Source organism: Hemicordylus capensis, chromosome 1 (genome assembly GCF_027244095.1).
Source record: "Hemicordylus capensis ecotype Gifberg chromosome 1, rHemCap1.1.pri, whole genome shotgun sequence".
NCBI classification, from domain to species: Eukaryota; Metazoa; Chordata; class Lepidosauria; order Squamata; family Cordylidae; genus Hemicordylus; species Hemicordylus capensis.
This window is the reverse complement of record NC_069657.1, coordinates 383,273,081-383,291,261: the sequence shown is the minus strand read 5'-3', so window position 1 is coordinate 383,291,261 and position 18,181 is coordinate 383,273,081. Positions and strand designations below refer to the sequence as shown.

The window sequence follows — 18,181 nt, the reverse complement described above, 5'->3', positions numbered from 1 at the left end:
CTAGTTTTGAGACACCATCATCACCAGGGGTAGCAAAACTGAATTTTGTTTTATTTTTAAAATGGACTACTCAACTGTCATATGCAGTTTGTTCAAATGATATGAATGTCTTCCTATTGCTGAAACTGTAACTGTTCTCTTTAAATACAACCAGGGCATCATGGAGGTTAAGCAGTGTGCAGTTTAAAAAATAAACATGAAAATGAGGGACTTGGTGAATAAGAGAGAAAGAAGAAGATTTAGGAGGGGAAGGAGCATGCTTTCTCTCCGTGTGTGTCTGTGTGTAAATACCAGACTGTTGGCAATGAGAAATCAGTATTTTATTTGCCAGCCTTTTATGAACAATAGGAAGATAAAACTGATACAGAGTTTTTGTAATTATAAGTTATACTTAATAATTTCTGCAGGTACATATAAGGTTGATCTTTTAAGGCAATGATTTACAAAAGAAAGAAAGAAAGAAAGAAAGAAAGAAAGAAAGAAAGAAAGAAAGAAAGAAAGAAAGAAAAGCTCTGCTTGGCAAGCCTTGGGCTGTTTTTGCAGTTGGTGACAGCTCATACCATACTAATAAACATTGCAAATTGTTTTTTTCTATGATCCCATTTCTAAATTATTTCTTCATATAGAAAACACTGGAAAAATGATTCTAGAAAGTACATAATAAAGCTTTCCCTCTGGAATATTTCCATCCCATTTCTGGTTTTTGTTTGCTTGTTTTTTGGTCCACTGCTGGATGATGATGATGATGATGATGATGATGATGATGATGACCCCACCACCTTAAGGTGACCAGTTTAGAAAGGTGGGATGAAAATCCATCAAATAAAAACATTTATATATTTTAGCAAACCAACAGCAGAGACTATCAATCTCTAGCAATGCAACCAAATAGGCACATGATTTAGCAGTGGTATGATAACTGGCTGTCCATTATTTGATGTCACAATGGCTGCAGATATAAGAAGTGTGACATATAGACTGGTCCTTTCAGTAATCACAAGGTAATTTTCTCAAGAGGGGAAATGAATGAGGGTGGGCAGTGACAACCATTTTAGTACAAATCTGTACCTCATGTCTGGTGAAGTCTCTATCACTTGCAGTATCATTGATTGATTGATTGCTGTCAAGTCGGTGTTGACTCTTACTGACCACATAGATAGATTCTCTCCAGGATGATCTGTCTTCAACTTGGCCTTTTAGGTCTCTCAGTAGTGCATTAATTGCTGTCATAATTGAGTCCATCCACCTTGCTGCTAGTCGTCCTCTTCTTCTTTCTCCTTCAAATTTTCCCAGCATTATGCACTTCTCAAGGGAGCTGGATCTTTGCATAATGTGTCTCAAATATGATAGTTTGAGCCTGGACATTCGTGCCTTGAGTGAAAATTCTGGATTGATTTGTTCTGATCCTTTTGTTTGTTTTCCTGGCTGTCCATGATATCCTCAAAAGTCTTCTCCAGAATTGCGGGGGCTTTGGATTCGGCCAAAGCCAAAATAGGAAAAATACAAAATGCACACCCCTACTCATTGTATGTTCAGCATCATACAGATGATCAAACTACCTTATAGTAATATGGAGCTTGCCTTAGGGTAGGCTGGATACCTGTATGGGCTCAGAGTATAGAAACAAGTTTCAGGTAAAGTTCTAGTCCCATTTTATTTATTTATAACATGTACATTCTGTCCCATTAAGGCAGAGATTCTCAAACTTGGGTCCTCAGATGTTATTGGACTTCAACTCCCATAATCCCCAACCAAAGGCCACTGAGGCTGGGGATTATGGGAGTTGAAGTCCAATAACACCTGAGGACCCAAGTTTGAGAATCCCTGCATTAAGGTTTCCAGACTACCAAACTGACTTACAATATATCATAAAAATAATGGCTGACATCAGACTAATGTTGCCGTGGTGCAATAACATTTCCCATTGCATAGTGGGAGGTACAATTTGAGGCAATCCCCCCTTCCTTCTGCAGTATGTCTCCTGAAAATATGTTTCTGGTGGTTCCTCAACCCTCAATGGCATATTTTTGAGAGGCACACAAGGCTGCAGAGATACAGAAGAATCCCCAAAAATCATGCCCTCCCTTGCACAACAGAAAACACTTGTATTGGCACAGCACTAGTCTGAATAGAGAATATTTGTGAGAATTATTCTACCAATTCTATTAAGTGTGTTGGATAATATTCTTTTCTAAGTCTAATTCAGACTTATAAAAGAATATGCTTTAACACATTTAATAGAATCAGTAGAATAATTCTCTGAAATATCCTCTCCTATTCTAAACAATACAGGAGAATATTTTTTTTCCAAGTCTAGTCTGAATGTCAGCCCATTTTTCTATTTAAAAATATTTATTAGACTCACTTAACGTTATCCCATTAAAAGCAATGGCATTTTAGTGTTTAATTTTGGATGAAGCGTGCCCTCAGATCCTTTGTAGTACACAATTTTATCTCTTCCCAGCTTCTGATGTTGAAAGATAAGGTACAAAACTGATTGCCTTGCAGTGTGGTCCTCCTTAAAGTAAAAAAATAAATAATTATTACAACAGATAAGAAATTCTTTATTCTAAGGACTATTTCACACATAATTGGGTTGGAGTGGCACAGGCCTCTGTCCTAGATCCTGTGCTGTTCAATGTTTTTATAAATGAATTGAAAAAGTGAGTCGAAGAGGATGATTATCAGATTTGCAGCTGACATGAAGCTGGCGGTGAGATGTGGGGTGGTAGTTACCTTAGAAGAAAGCATGAAGATTCAGTCTGATCTGGACAAGCTCAAACACTGGGCCAAAACCAACAAGAAGAAGTGGAACAGAAACAAATGTAAAGCCCTATATTATTTATTTATTTATTTATTTATTTATTTATAATCAGATTCGTACACTGCCCCAAACTTTTTTCTCTGGGCAATTAACAATAACTTTCAAAAAAGAAAGGTGGAAAAACAAAGGAACAAGAACATAAGAACAACCCTGCTGGATCAAGCCCAAGGCCCATCTAGTCCAGCATCCTGTTTCACAAAGTGGCCCACCAGATGCCGCTGGAAGCCACAGGCAGGAGTTGAGGGCATGCCCTCTCTCCTGCTGTTACTCCCCTGCAACTATAAGAAATATATAAGGAAAAAGGGGATCGGGGGAAAACAACACAATTTAGACAATTTAAAATCAAAAACAGATTGAAAACTAAAAATTTAAAAAGCTGAAAAAGCTTGGGTGAAGAGGTGGGTTTTCAAAAGCCTTCTAAAAATTGTCAAAGATGGGGAGGATCATATTTCAGTAGGGAGCTCATTCCACAGTCTCGGGGCAGCAACTGAGAAGGCCTGTCCCTGTGTGGCCACCAGCCAAGCTGGCAGCAACTGGAGATGGACCTCTCCAGATGACCTCAATGGGTGGTGGGGCTCATAATGAAGAAGACATTCTCTTAAATACCTAGGGCCCAAGCCATTTAGGGCTTTATAGGTTATAGCTAGCACTTTGTATTTTGCCCGCAAACTTATTGGCAGCCAGTATGGTTCTATCAGCAAAGGAGTGATGTGGTCTCTCCGAGATGACTCAGAGACCAACCTGGCCACAGCATTCTGTACCAACTGGAGTTTCCAGATGTACAAAGTCAGGCCCACATAGAGTGCATTGCAGAAGTCAAGTCTGGAGATTACCAGTACATGTACCACTGTTTTGAGGTCGTTCATCTCAAGAAACAGTCACAGCTGGCGCATGAGGCAAAGCTGATAGAAAGCCCCTTTAGCCACTCCTTCAACCTGAGATACCAGGGAGAGGTGTGGATACAGAAGTACTTCCAGACTGTGTACCTCTTCCTTTTGGGAAAGTGTGACTGCATCTAGAACAGGTAGATCAAAATAGTCTCTGGAGTAGGGATGTGCGAACTGGTTTGGGGGTTCGGTTCAGGGGTTCAGGATAAAACCAAACTCCCCCCCCCCTGCCCTGGTCTGGCTGGTCCGAACCAAACCCCCTGCCCCAGTTCGTGGTTGTTGGTTTTTTTAAATGATTTTTTAAAATTTACCTGTTACCTCTTCAGGGAGCTTCCTAAAGGCCGTTGGGGGGGGGGGGGCCGCAAAGGTTTCCCCTCCCCCTGCTGGCCTCTTAAATCACCACCGCGGCCCATTTTAATAATCCTTTGTGGCCCGTTCGGGCCTCAGTATACTGGTGCAACCGCCATTTTGGAGGCTAACGTGCATGCTCAAATGGCCTCTGTGAGGCCTTTCATGGCCTAGGGCCTCACAGGGACCATTTGCACATGTGCGGAGGCCATTTTTTTGCCGGCGACCTTTTTTTTTGCTGGCGGCAAACCATGTTGGACAACGGTCAAGAGAACAAGTGTTAGGCCTCGTCGCTCCAAACAGCTTGTCCACATCCTCAGGAGTCACAAACTGAAACTGATCCAGTTGAATCACATAAGAGTTGTTGCTGGACACCTCCAATTCAGACACCAAAGTAATTGTTGAGTCTCCATCTAAGTTGGTCTGAATACGAGAGATTTTATCTGCAAAAAACTCATTAAACACATCACAGTGGGTAACTGATGGCTCCAAATTCTGATTCAAGGAAAGGGGTAATATATGGGTAAGAAAAATCAAGTGCAGATTTACAGGATGTGGGAGACCTGGCTTGGCATTAGTATCTGTGAAAGGAACTTACTGTAGATATCTTAGTAGACAAGTTGAACATGAGCCACCAGTGGGGTGCAGCTGCAAAAAATGCTAATGCAGTCCTAGGCCACTTTAACAGAGGCATAGCATCCAGATCATGAGAAGTAATCATTCCACTTCAATCTGTGCTGGTCAGACCTTCCTTGGAATACTCTAATTCCGGACACCACATTTTAAGAATGATGCTGATAAACTGAAATGGGTTCAGAGGAAGAAAACAAAAGATGGCGAGGGGTCAGATATCTGAAGGGCTGTCACACAGAAGAAGAAATGGACTTGCTTTGCGTTGCTCCTGAGAGAAGGACTAGAACCAATGGGCTGAAATTACAAAGAAAGGCTAGATGTTAGGAAGCATTTCCTAACTGTAAGAGCTGTTTGACAGTGGAACAGTCTCTTGTGAGGTGGCAGATTCTCTTTTTCTGGAGGTTTTTAAACAGTGGCTGGAAAGTCATCTGGGTTTCAGGGATGATATAGTAGTTTCCTGCACTGGGAAAGGGGTTGGACTAGTACAGGGATTCAGCATTGGGTCCCCAGTTGTTACTGGACTTCAGCTCCCATAATCTCCAGCCCCAGTGGCCTTTGGTTGGGGATTATGGGAGTTGAAATCCAATAACAACTGGGGATCCAAAGTTGAGAATCCCTGGACTAGAAGACCTCCACAGTCTCTTCCGACTAAATTTCTATTAATTCTAGGATTACCTTCCCAGTTTAAATGTGTATTTTCAATCCAGAAAGTAGTGTACTTTAAACATTTGCAGGGCAGCCTTTTACCACAGATTCACAGACTGGAAATGGTGGAATGGATAACACCTCTTTGTTGGAACCTTTCATAAAGTTATATTGCCATCATTTTCACTGAAACCTGGATTCCCATTTTCTTATTGTACTGTACCTCTGCACCTGTTCCATACTAATGAGTTGAGATAGTTGCTTGTGAGAAGTTCTAACCAAGGACAATACAATTAACCTATAAAACTGCTGCATCAGCGTCATGTCATGAATAGTGTTGTCAGCACTACAAACCAAACGCACATATAACAGTATCACTGCAACTCTACATTGCAGTTAAACAAAATGGTTCCGCTCTCTTTGAGACAGCTTGGAAAAACAAAGCTAATCACAATGTGGGTTGGAGGGAGCTTGCTGATTACTAAATGAAAACTCTGACTCAAATATTTCTGTCGGCATGCAAAGATCTCTCCCATTGTCTTCTTTGAAAAGGTTGATTCAGACAAAAGGCTGGGGTGACCTCATAAACTGGTTTGTGACACGTCAGAACATTCATATAAATATTGTGGCTTCATCACTTCAGTCAACCATAAGGTGATAGAGAGGATGGTCAACCATAAGGTGGATGGAGAGGAAGTGGCTAGAAAAAATTAAGGTGAGAAAGCACTGTCTATGGCTCTTGCACAAGCTTGCATATCTGGGCTGAGCAAGCAGGAGGTATACAGTTTCTGGGCACAACTCAATGTGGTTGTTTTATGACTTGGGAACCCAGCATATGAAAAGACAACTGCTTCCATGTGAACCTGCCTGTTCTTTGAAATGGTTGAAGCCCTATTCTGGGAGTCTCCATCTTTAGAGGTGAGATGGTTGATGACCAGGGGCAGGGTCTTTTCTACAGTGGCACCTAATTGTGGGACTTCTTCTTCTTCCTGGGATATCTGTATGGCACTGATGCTGTTAAGTGTGAAGTACCTATGTCAGGGACCATGCCGCTACAAGCATCTCATGGCTCACCCAAGCACCATTCCACCTGCAAAGCAGATAAGGCAGAGGGGTCATCATGATTTGGCAGGATATGAGATCAACTCTCACTTCTCCCTACTCTTGCTTGGGCGATGGGGTGTCTCTTCTGCTGTGGTAGGAAAGGAAATATAACATACTTGATAAAACTAAATAACATGATTTTATTGATTTAACAAAAGTTATTTAAGTGTGATGGCTACAAGTTCTAGATGTACATAAGCATATTGGTTTCATAGTGATGTCAAAATTCTTATAATTTACAGCAGTGCAATGTGTGGCAGCTGTGAAAAAAGGCCAGTTCCATGCTAGGGATCATTAGGAAGAGGTCTGAAAATAAAACGGCTAATATTATAATGCCCTGGTGGGCATTATAACAGCCCCTGGTGGTGCAGTGGTAAAACTGCCGCCCTGTAACCAGAAGGTTACAAGTTTGATCCTGACCAGGGGCTCAAGGTTGACTCAACCTTCCCTCCTTCCGAGGTCGGTAAAATGAGTACCCAGAATGTTGGGGGCAATATGCTAAAATCATTGTAAACCACTTAGAGAGCTCCGGCTATAAAGCGGTATATAAATGTAAGTGCTAGTGCTTATACAAAACTATCGTGCAACCACACTTGGAGTACTGCATACAATTCTGGTCACCACATCTAAAAAAGGACATTGTTGAATTGGAAAAGGTGCAGAAGAGGGCAACCAAGATGATCAGGGGCCTAGAGCACTTTTCTTATGAGGCAAGACTACAACACCTGGGGCTTTTTAGTTTAGAAAAAAGATGACTGTGGGGAGACATGATAGAGGTCTATAAAATCATGCATGGTGTGGAGAAGGTGGATAGAGAGAAATTCTTCTCCCTCTCCCATAACACTAGAACCAGGGGTCATCCCATGAAATTGATTGCCAGGAAATCTAGGACCAACAAACGGAAGTACTTTTTCACACAACGCACAATCCACTTGTGGAATTATCTGCCACAAGATGTGGTGACAGCCAACAATCTGGATGGCTTTAAGAAAGGTTTGGATCACTTCATGGAGGAGAGGTCTATCAACGGCTACTATTCGTAGGGCTGTGGGCCACCTCCAACCTCAAAGGCAGGATGCCTCTGAGTACCAGTTGCAGGGGAGTGACAGCAGAAGGGAGGGCATGCCCTCAACTCCTGCCTGTGGCTTCCAGCGGCATCTGGTGGGCCACTGTGTGAAACACGATGCTGGACTAGATGGGCCTTGGGCCTGATCCAGCAGGGCTGTTCTTATGTTCTTATTTCCCAGATGCTACACAGTTAAGGTTTTTGTGTGTGTTTTCTCATCTTCACATAGGTATTAGGTGCCTAGCTTGATCACTTCATTCCTGACCTGCCTCCCCTCTCAGGACTTTCAGGTCTTTCCGTGAATAGGCAATAGGCTTTCTACCAGAGAGCAGATTTGCCCTCTGCCTTTCCTAAGCCTCTCTTCTCCAAAGCCCCACCTGTTCACTACCCCTCTCTTGATCCAAGCTTAGAGCTCACATTCTCCCCTCTTCACATTCTAAGCAGAGTTTCTTTATCCTTCCTGCAGGGGTCTCACTGCTGCCCCTGTTGTAGAAACCAACCTTCTACACATACTTATAATAATAGTTTATACCCAGCTCTACACAAAAACTAAATGTTAACATTAACTAAATGTTTGTTCAAGGTGTTATTTATATGTGTTTAAATATATAAATAACACCTTGAAAAAAAGACTAAAAAAATGCAAACTGTCACAGGTTGGGTGGGTCTTGGCACTGTGGGCATCTGCACATAACCCCACCCACCCACAACTGATACTTCCATGTCTGGAGGAAATGGAAGGGCTACCAAGTCAAGAGCAGCACTGGGTTGGTGGAGCATCAGCCCAGCCCTTCCTTCCACATGACAATCACCCCTGCAGAAGCAACAACAGTCTGAGTGGCAACTGAAGAAGCACAAGTCAGAGCAGGGTTACCCACAGAGCAGCATCTTGTCCACAGACCAAGGAGGAAAGACCAGAATTCTCCATTCTCAGTTAGGAGTATGAGGGTGAGTGCAGAAGCAGAGGAGCTAAAAACATAGGTGCATCAGGCCCTCAGCAGGAAAATCTCAGAAACTGCAGCAGGGACTCCCGCCCCCCGCCCTGCATATACTATTTTCTTTCTGTGAGACTGCAGAGAAGGAGCTCTCCATTTTGTCCAAATGCAGACAGGAGGGGGCGGGCAGAATTACAAGTGAACTGGACCCACAGTTCTGCATTATGCCCAAAGCCGGCCAGTGATACAATATTTGGAGGCATAGGATGAGAGGGCTGCTTGAGTTCCATGACAAACATTTCTGGGAAGGCACCTTTAGACAGGGTCCCAGCCAGTGTTCTCCCTAGTTTTTTTCTTTTGTGTGCGGAATTCTGGGAAGCAATATCAAGGCAGTGTGTGCACACATACATTCAGAATGGGACCTTCCTGATTCACCCTGAGTGGAAATCAGAAAACATGTGAGCACACGCAAATGTGCACGCTTTAGAGGGAACTCTGGACCCAACCCCCTTCTCAGGTTCTCATGGATCTCCAGAACCAAGTTAAAAATTCACTCTTCTGGGCTTTTGGTATATGATGTATTTATTATTATTATGCTGGTTACTTTCTTCTTTCATTGCTGTTTTCACTGCTATTTTATTTTGTGTGATGTTATGCACTGAGAAATGTTAGTTTTTATTGTTTAAATTGATGAATCAGCTTTATTTCAGTCAATGACCAGAACAAGCTGATTAAATTGATGAAACATTTTGTGCCTTGTGGGGTTTTTTAGACTTTTGTTGATATATATTTTTAGCTGTTAGTCGCCCTGTAAGTTTTCCTGAAAGGCTGTACTTATATCAATAAGATTCATTTCCAAAGGACACAGAGTCCCATATTTTAGAATCCCTGATTCAGTGGTTACTCGGTGCGTATGCTCTGGAATGTCTTTGCCATCTCTTTAAATGTTAAAATCCTGTGTGTGGCCTATTGTTTTTTTAATGGTGCTGCTGCTTTTTACTGTCTTAATCTAGGAAATGTGGGTGTTGATTTCTGATGTGTGAATCTGTCCCTTAAACATTCTATAAATGTCTACACACATCTATGGTGTGAAAGAAATGGTGGGGGGAGAGGGGCACTATTCCAGCAGGCCACAGAAAGACCAAGAGGAACTTTACTTTCAAGCCCTCAAGTCCCCTTTCCGAAGGCTGGAAGTTCATAGCATGCTTCTTTGTAAGGCTCAGAAATCTGCTGAGCTGCTCTTTGATCTGTTCCTTCCTCCAGGCACTCTCTCTAAGTCTTTGGCTTTTGAACTACCTATTTTTCATCCTCATGTGAGTCTAAGGCTAAAACCCCTGACCTGACAAGATACTACTTTCTAATTCTTCTCTTCTTTTTCCACATGGACACAGCAATTTCTATATGAGAGATACAGCATTATCAAAGCAGCATTTCTGTGCTGTTAACAAGATGTTGCTATTTGAGGGCAGGAAGGAATATAGCCTTGCTTCATTGTTCAGTTCTGATTTTGTTTAATGCCTCCTGAGCAAGAGAAAACTTTCAATATACTCTGACCCCCCCCCACACACACACAGATGGGCACCCCATTCCACAGCACAGAAGCCCCCCCCCACATCCTCCAGCACAGAACAGTCCTCCTGCCACACCCAACCAAAGAGACTCTCCCCCACCATAGATAATCTCCCTGGCCTTCTGCCACAGATATGCCCCCCCCCATCAGTACATTCATTCATTCATTCATTCATTCGATTTCTATACCGCCCTTCCAAAACTGGCTCAGAGTGGTTTACACAGAGAAACAACTAATTAATAAGATGGATCCCTGTCCCCAAAGGGCTCACAATCTGAAAAGAAACACAAGCTAGACACCAGCAACAGTCACTGGCGGTACTGTGCTGGGGATGGATAGGGCCAGTTACTCTCCCCCTGCTAAATAAAGAGAATCACCACGTTAAAAGGTGCCTCTTTGCCAAGTTAGCAGGGCCTTCTGGACCCTTGAAGGCCAGAAAAGGGTCCAGAAGACCATGAAGGCCTTCTGGACCCTTTTCAGGAGGAAGGGAAGCAGGGGTTCTTCCCATTAGCAAAAGGCATTGCTGGCTTAGTTATAACTAACTTTAGCTAGGTCAGGGCCCATCTTTTGAGAGATGTAGCACTGAGGCTACCAAACTGTTTTTATCATATGGAAATAAACTTGTCCCATCACTATTACTGCCCTCCCAATTTTGTTTTTAAATGAAATGAATAAACAAATAATGGATAATAGCAGGCATTGAGGTCATGGTAGGTATAGAAAGGGACATTAAGCCATACTGCCACCACAGCAAAATGTCAACCTCTATATGAAGAGAGCTGTCTTGTGGTAGCAAGCATGACTTGTCCCCTTAAGCTAAGCAGGATCCATCCTGGTTGCATACGAAAGGGAGACTAGAAGTGTGAGCTCTGTAAGATATTCCCCTTAAGGGATGGAGCTGCTCTTGGAAGAGCATCTAGGCTCCAAGTTCCTTCCCTGGCATCTCCAAGATAGGGCTGAGAGAGATTCCTGCCTGCAACCTTGGAGAAGCCACTGACAGTCTGTGTAGACCAGGGCTGCTCAACTTCGGCCCTCCTGCAGATGTTGGCCTACAACTCCCATAATTCCTGGCTATTGTCCACTGTGACTGAGGATTATGGGAGTTGTAGTCCAAAAACAGCTGGGGGGCCTAAGTTGAGTAGGCCTGGTATAGACAATACTGAGCAAGATGGACCTATAGTCTGACTCAGTATATGGCAGCTTCCTATGTTGTTCATATGTATATGAAATTTGGAAACTGAATCCTAGTTTTCCTATGTGAGAGAAAAACCTAGAAGGAGTTCTTGGTTCTGGCCCTATGGAACCCTGGGCATTTTTTCTTCTCAATAATATAATATTCACTGAAGCAATTGCATGGAGACTTAGCAATGAAGGTTGTTGAGTGCCAAATAGCAAGCATTAGTTTGCCATTCCCAAACACAGACAAAACTGCCAGCCCATTGGACATTGCCCTCCAACAGCTTGTCTCCTCCTACCTGGATATCAAACCCTTATGCATGGTGCACAGCAGCTCTTGCAAAATGCAGAGTTCAATAGAGAAAGGCACAAAAACTGTTTTTCTGCTCCATTTGAGCAGAGAAAGCTGCTTATCTTCCTTGGAAAATAGGACCCTCAATATGCATTTCCAAATTATATCCTTTCCTTGCCAATCGCTGCGCTCCCAACCCATACCTTAATGTCTAAGGTGTCAAACCACAATTCTGAAGCTTTACAATCAATAATTAAATAGCTGAGATAATTATAAAGCCTGATGGGAATTTATAGAGATTGATTGCTACTTTATGCGAACAATTTGTGTTCTAACAGGTGTTCCAGGATAACACATGTGCAGCTTTCAGAAGCAAGCAGCTGAAAAGTGCTTCAACAATTCGTGCCATCACATTCTTCCTCCAAAAATCCTTCAGGGATTACAATGCAGCACAGTCATTGGTTGGGAGAAGGTGGCATGTAATTATCTTGACTAGCAAGAGGTTTGTCTTAATTCTAATGGCATTGCTGCTAAAATGAAATGGAATCAACAAAGCAAAGCCATGTGATTTTGAGTTTGCCAGCAGATGAGTCACACATGCAGCATTTACCCAAGATGTGGATATATTGCCATGCGGGTTAATGAACTGGCTGCTACGTGTCTTCACTGTTGAATGAGTTTAGGACAGAACAATGCAACACTACTTGGAAGAGGCAGGTGTGGAAATGCATCCAACTGAATGGATCTGTATTCTTGAAACAATGATCTGTTATGCAGGCTTTTATATTTCCTCTGCTTGCTCATTCCTTTTCTGGTTTATTTTATTTGCTTTCTCTGGAGTTGGTTTCCAACCGTGTCAATAGATTGCTGTAAAAATGTTTGGGGTTTTTATGAGTGACATTTGATTACATTTGCTCTATTTTGAGACTCTAGACCATGCTGAGTAATGACTAGTTGAATACCTTCCATCCTTTAGGCATACTTATGTAATAATTAATAAAACATTGTTCTACATGGAAAGAAAAATACATTCTCCTCTACAAGTCAATTTACATGTCATAAAATTAGCCCAATATTGGTTCAACAAGAAAGATCCCCACGCCAGTTTTTTTAACAATGCTCCTAGTTAATTTTACAATTCACCATTGTGAAGGAAGATGAAAATCTACATGCTCATGATTCTGATGGGCCATCCCATCTTGGATGGGGGAAAAAAAGAAAAAAGACATAGAAGCAATGAGAATGGCCAAGGCAGTCTTGGGCTACATTAACAGAGGCAGAGAGTCTAGGTCATGAGAGATAATAGTTCCCATTTCTGTGTAGCTATTTCTATCAGGGAATAATAGTTCCACTCTCTTCTGTTTTGTCAGACATCACTTGGAGAAGTACCTTTGGGCACAATATTTTAAGGAGGACATTGGTAAACTGGAACCAGCATCGACTCATTGCCATTCACACCTCTAGGCAAACAGCAAGGAGCCATCCTGCACCTCTTTGCTGGCCTTGCCCACAGAAGGAGCCAGTGCTGATGTTGCCGTACCCCCTCACTGGCCCCTGAAAAGTATAAACATGCATATGTATTCAGTACTTGGTTTGGGCCCCTTTTGTAGCAATTATTGCCTCAATGCGGCGTGGCATGGATGCTATCAACCTGTGGCACTGATGAGGTATTATGGAAGACCAGGATGCTTCATTAGTGGCCTTCAGCAATTCTGCATTGTTTGGTCTCATGTCTCTCATCCTTCTCTTGTCAATGCCCCATAGATTCTCTATGGGGTCAGGTCAGGCGAGTTTGCTGGCCAGTCAAGCACAGTACACTGTATACTTTTCAGAGGTCCGATATTGTTCTATTCTTCAATCCTTGTCTTCTTGGTTCCATGTAATATTCTAATTTTCTGGGATTGTGGATTTGGGGTTTTCATGAGCTGTACGCCATGATCATCACAATTATAACAAATTAAAGCTTGACTTATCTCGCTTTGCATGTAATGCATCTGTCTCATATATCAGTTTCACCTTTTAATTTGCATTACTGAAATTAATGGACTTTTGCACGATATTCTAATTTTCCGATTTTCACCTGTATTCATCCAAGTAAACAGCATTGCTATCCAAGAGACTTTTCATTAATATCAGCATGTTAATTTATTTCTAATATGTTTCATTTATCTTGTTCCCACAGATTTAGTTTTGATATTCAAGTCAAAAATTCAAAGTTGATTGCAAGTCAATTTCTGAACTGTTTAGAGTAAACCTGTAGTATAATTAATACATCTTTGGGTAATGCCTTGCTATAATTCTCTGGAAACCTCTAAGAAAATGCATCTATTACAATCAAAGCTTCAATACTTTTGGTGGAGCATCACATGTCATCTGACAGTGACCTCCTCACATGCTTCATCATATATCCAATTATGTTTTTTAATTATCATTATCAAAAGCACAATTAATTGTAATGTAGATGAGTGACACACAAGTGAAATCAGCCACTTGGTAGCAAGGAATAATTACTATTTATTAATGTTGCACTAAATCTCTCAGAACAGTTTTAAAAGGTCCCATAAGTTCATAATATTTGCTGCACTCATTAATCTCCTCTGTGTATCTTTAATCAGGGGGTTGCTTCTGAACCAAATCAAGAGTAAGCCAGTCCTCGTCACATGAATTATAATATCTAGATTCATTGGGGGGAGGGGTGAAAAAATTCTCACTTGCAAAGCCGATCTCTACTTCCAGACAAATATGACATTTAAAGTTCACTCTCCAAAATTATTGTAATAGAGATTTCAAAATAATTAGGTAGCCAAGGGAAAGTTGCCATGGGATGATGAAGTGGTGCTTCTTGAATTCAAAATGAGGCCTTAAGAGTCAAGAGGTCATGTAACACAACAGGTTCTGAAAGCAGATGGCTCTATTATGAATCAAAATACATTATTTAGAGCTGTTAGAGTAATTACATATGGTATGAAGGTGAATATAAACTCCCTTACAGAGCAGTGTTAAAACTGAACAGTTTTTGGAAATGTCCACACTGTAAGAAAATTGGAGACAGACCCCTAGATGTGGATGATGGTAAGGGCAGCCCTGACCTCCAACCTTACCATTATCTGATCCTAGGTTAGTGTCTATAGCCAGTGTGGTATAGTGGTTAGAGTGTTTGACTAGGACCCAGGGGACCTGAGTTCAAATCCCCATTCAGCCATGAAACTCACTGGGTGACTCTAAGCCCATCACATATCTCTCAGCCTGACCTACCCTCACAGGGTTGTTGTAAGGATAAACATCACCATGTATACAGCTCTGGGCTCCTTGGAGGAAGAGCAGGATATAAATGTAATAAATAAATAAATAAAATAGAGTAGCACTTTGAGTGCAGCAGCTGATGGAAGGGATTTGATATGTTTAGCCTGGAGAAGAGAAGACTAAGGGGGGACTATGATAACTCTTTTCAAATTGAAGGCCTGCCACAGATAGCAATTTATCAGGGATCCCTCATAACTGGGCAGAGAGGCACTTTTTAAAAGTGGTGATTCTCTTTATTTAGCAGGGGGAGAGCAACTGGCCCTATCCAGCCCCAGCACATTACCTTCAATGACTGTTGCTGGTGTCTATCTTATGTTTCTTTTTAGATTGTGAGCCCTTTGAGGATAGGCAGCCATTTTATCTGTTTATTTATATATTATTTCTCTATGTAAACCACTTTGGAAACATTGTTGAAAAGTGGTATATAAAATATTTTTAATAGTGTAGTTGTAGTAGGGATGCTGTAGCAGTTTCCTGCAATGAGCAGAAAGTTGGACTAGGAGACCTCCAAGGTCCCTTCCAACTCTAAACCTTTTTGATTCCATGATAAAAATTAGGGGAGAAATAGGGACAGAGTTAAACCCCATGTGATCTTGTGGGACTTGTTACTTATTTTCCCATACTTCTAGCTTTGCCTGTGCATACTTTATTATTTATTATTATTATTATTATTTATCTATCATATGTTTCTACCACCTGATATGTAAATCTCTAGGCAGTGTACAAATCCTAACATTAAAACCACAGGTTAAAATACATAAAACACGATAAAAATAATATAAAACAAATTATTAAAATTCTAATTAAAAGCTTGAAAGAACAGGAGAGTCTTGAGGGTCTTCCTGAAAACAAGCAGAGAAGGAGATGCTCTTCGTTCAGCAGGGAGCATATTCCAAAGCCTTGGGGCAGCCACAGAGAAAGCTTGGTCCTGAGTCATCACCAGACGAGCTGCTGGAAACCATAACCGGACCTCTCCAGAAGATCATAGAAGGTGGGAGGGTTCATGACAAAGGAGGTGCTCTCTTAAATAACCTGGTCCCAAACCATTAATAACCAGCACTTTGTATTTCACCTGGGAACATATCGGCAGCCAGGGCAGCTCTTTCAAAACCGGTGTTATATGTTCCCTTGGTGTTGACCCAGAGACCAATCAGGCTGCCGCATGTTTCCGGACTACATAAAAAGGCAGCCCCACATACAATGCAATACATAGTCAAGCCTAGAGGTTACCACCATATATACCACTGTTTTAAGGTCATTCATCTCTAGAAATGAACGTAGCTGACATTTCAGCCAAAGCTGATAAAAAGAGCTCCTGGCACTCCAGGGAGAGCTTTGGGTCCAGGAGCACTCTCAAGCTATGTACCTGATCTTTCAGAGGGAGTGTAACCCCATCCAGAACAGGCAGATCTAAACCATCTCTCAGGTCCAGTCAGCAGTTCCATCTTATTTGGATTCAACTTCAGTTTGTTATCCCTCGTCCAGCCCATTACTGCCTCCAGGCAGGCATTTAGAGAAAATATGCCATTTCCTGATGAGGTTGACATGGAGAAGTAAATCTGGGTGTCATCTGTGTATTGATAACACCCAGCACCAAAACTCCTGATGATCACTCCCAGGTTTCATGTAGATCTTAAAGAGCATTGGAGACAGTACGGCGCCTTATGGAACTCCATACTTCAGTTCTCACTTTGCAGAGCAACAGTCTCCAAGCGACACCATCTGGAATCTACCAGAAAGGTAGGAGTGGAACCACTGTAAAACAGTGCCACCCAATCCCACCTCCCTCAGGCGGTCCAGAAGAATACCATGGTCAGTGCTATTGAAAGCCTCGGAGAGATCCAAGAGGATCAGCAGAGTCACACTCCCTCTGTCGATAGCCAGTTGGAGATCATCCATCAGGTCAACCAAGGCAGTTTTGACCCCATAGCCCACACAAAAGCCAGTTTGAAATGGGCCTAGATAATCTGCATCATCCCAAATTGCCTGGAGCTGAGAAGCCACAGCCCGCTCATTCACTTTGCTCAACCATGGAAGATTAGAAACAGGTCTGTAATTAGCTAACTTCGAGAGATCCAGTGCAGGTTTCTTCAAAAGTGGTCTAATAATAGCCTCCTTAAGACAAGGAGGAATCCTGCCCTCCCTCAGAGAAGCATTTATAATATTTACCAGACCCTCTCTGATAATATAATTATCAGATGAGATAATCAAAGTTAGACAAGGGGAAAGGAGCTGTCTGCCAGCCTGCTGCCTTTAGAAAGCCTTGACAATCAACATCTGTGTCAGCCAGCAGTCCTTTGTGGCAGAAAGGGCTGTTTTAATATTCTAACCTGGTGTTGGGGCTTTTAATCACTGTAATTGTTTAATTGTTGTTTTAAAATGTTTTTAATTTGTTTTAGCTCTTTACTGTTTTAGTGGTTTGTTTTAATTGTGAACTGCCCTGAGCCATTTTGGAAGGGCAGTATACAAATCAAATAAATAAATATATAATAAAGAGAACAGGTTGTAGGGCGCACACTCCAAAGCAGTTTGTCCACTTCCTTGGGAGTCACAAACTGAAAATGATCCAATCTAATCCAATGAGAGGAGTTTCTGGACACTTCCAGAGTAGACTCTGAAATAACTGTGGAATCCAGTTCAGCCTGAATGAGAGAAATTTTATCCACAAAAAAGTTGTTAAAAGTGTCACAGTGAGTAACCGATGGTTCCAAGTATAAATTCAAAGGAGAGGGGGTAAATACTAGCCCCCTCACTACCCTAGACAGCTGTACATGACTTTGCAGAAGCAATGCAGACAGAAAATAACTGCTTCTTTGCCACCCATACTGCCAGAGCATATATCTTCAAATGTGCTCTGTGTTGTACCCAATCAGACTTGTGCCAAATCTTCCTCCACTTGCGCTCTAGTTGTCTACCTTGCCGCTTCAGCTCCCATAACTCATTTGAATACTATGGGACTGTCTTTAAAGTAGGGTTGTGCGTTTTGTATTTTTTCTGTTCCGATTTGTACCAAATCCGAATCAACCCCATTTTGTATTTTATCGGAAATTAAGCCTTCCGAATCACCTCTGTTTTGTTTTGTATCTGAATTAATCTGAATCCGAATCTGAATTAATTCAGATTAAAAAATGGGTCATGTGGTCAAAAGAGTGGGTGGGAGTTATAGTGCCCAATGCATGGAAGCTACCACAAAAATTTCAAAGGAATTGGGCAAATTGCTGATATTTGGTGAATTTTTGAAGTTTGCGCGTCTTTCAGATTTTCTCCATAGGGTATGATGGAGGTTTCAGGAAAAGTATAGCTTCACGTGGAGTGTGGTTAGTGGTAGTGCCCAGCTGGTGCGAGGAAGCTACCACAAATTTTTCAGAGGAATTTGGCAAAGGGCTGATTTTTAAAGA

The 18,181-nt window shown here is 41.9% G+C and overlaps 1 long non-coding RNA gene across 2 annotated transcripts in view; it reads left to right on the top strand.

Moving 5' to 3' along the window:
- Nucleotides 1–5,991: 5,991 nt before the first annotated feature.
- The window catches only part of LOC128346717 (uncharacterized), a 98,934-nt gene continuing 86,744 nt past the window's right edge, over nucleotides 5,992–18,181 (top strand). For both annotated transcript variants that reach the window (XR_008317152.1, XR_008317151.1), the window contains exon 1: nucleotides 5,992–6,052. This is a non-coding gene — a long non-coding RNA (uncharacterized LOC128346717). The remainder of the gene's footprint in view (nucleotides 6,053–18,181) is intronic.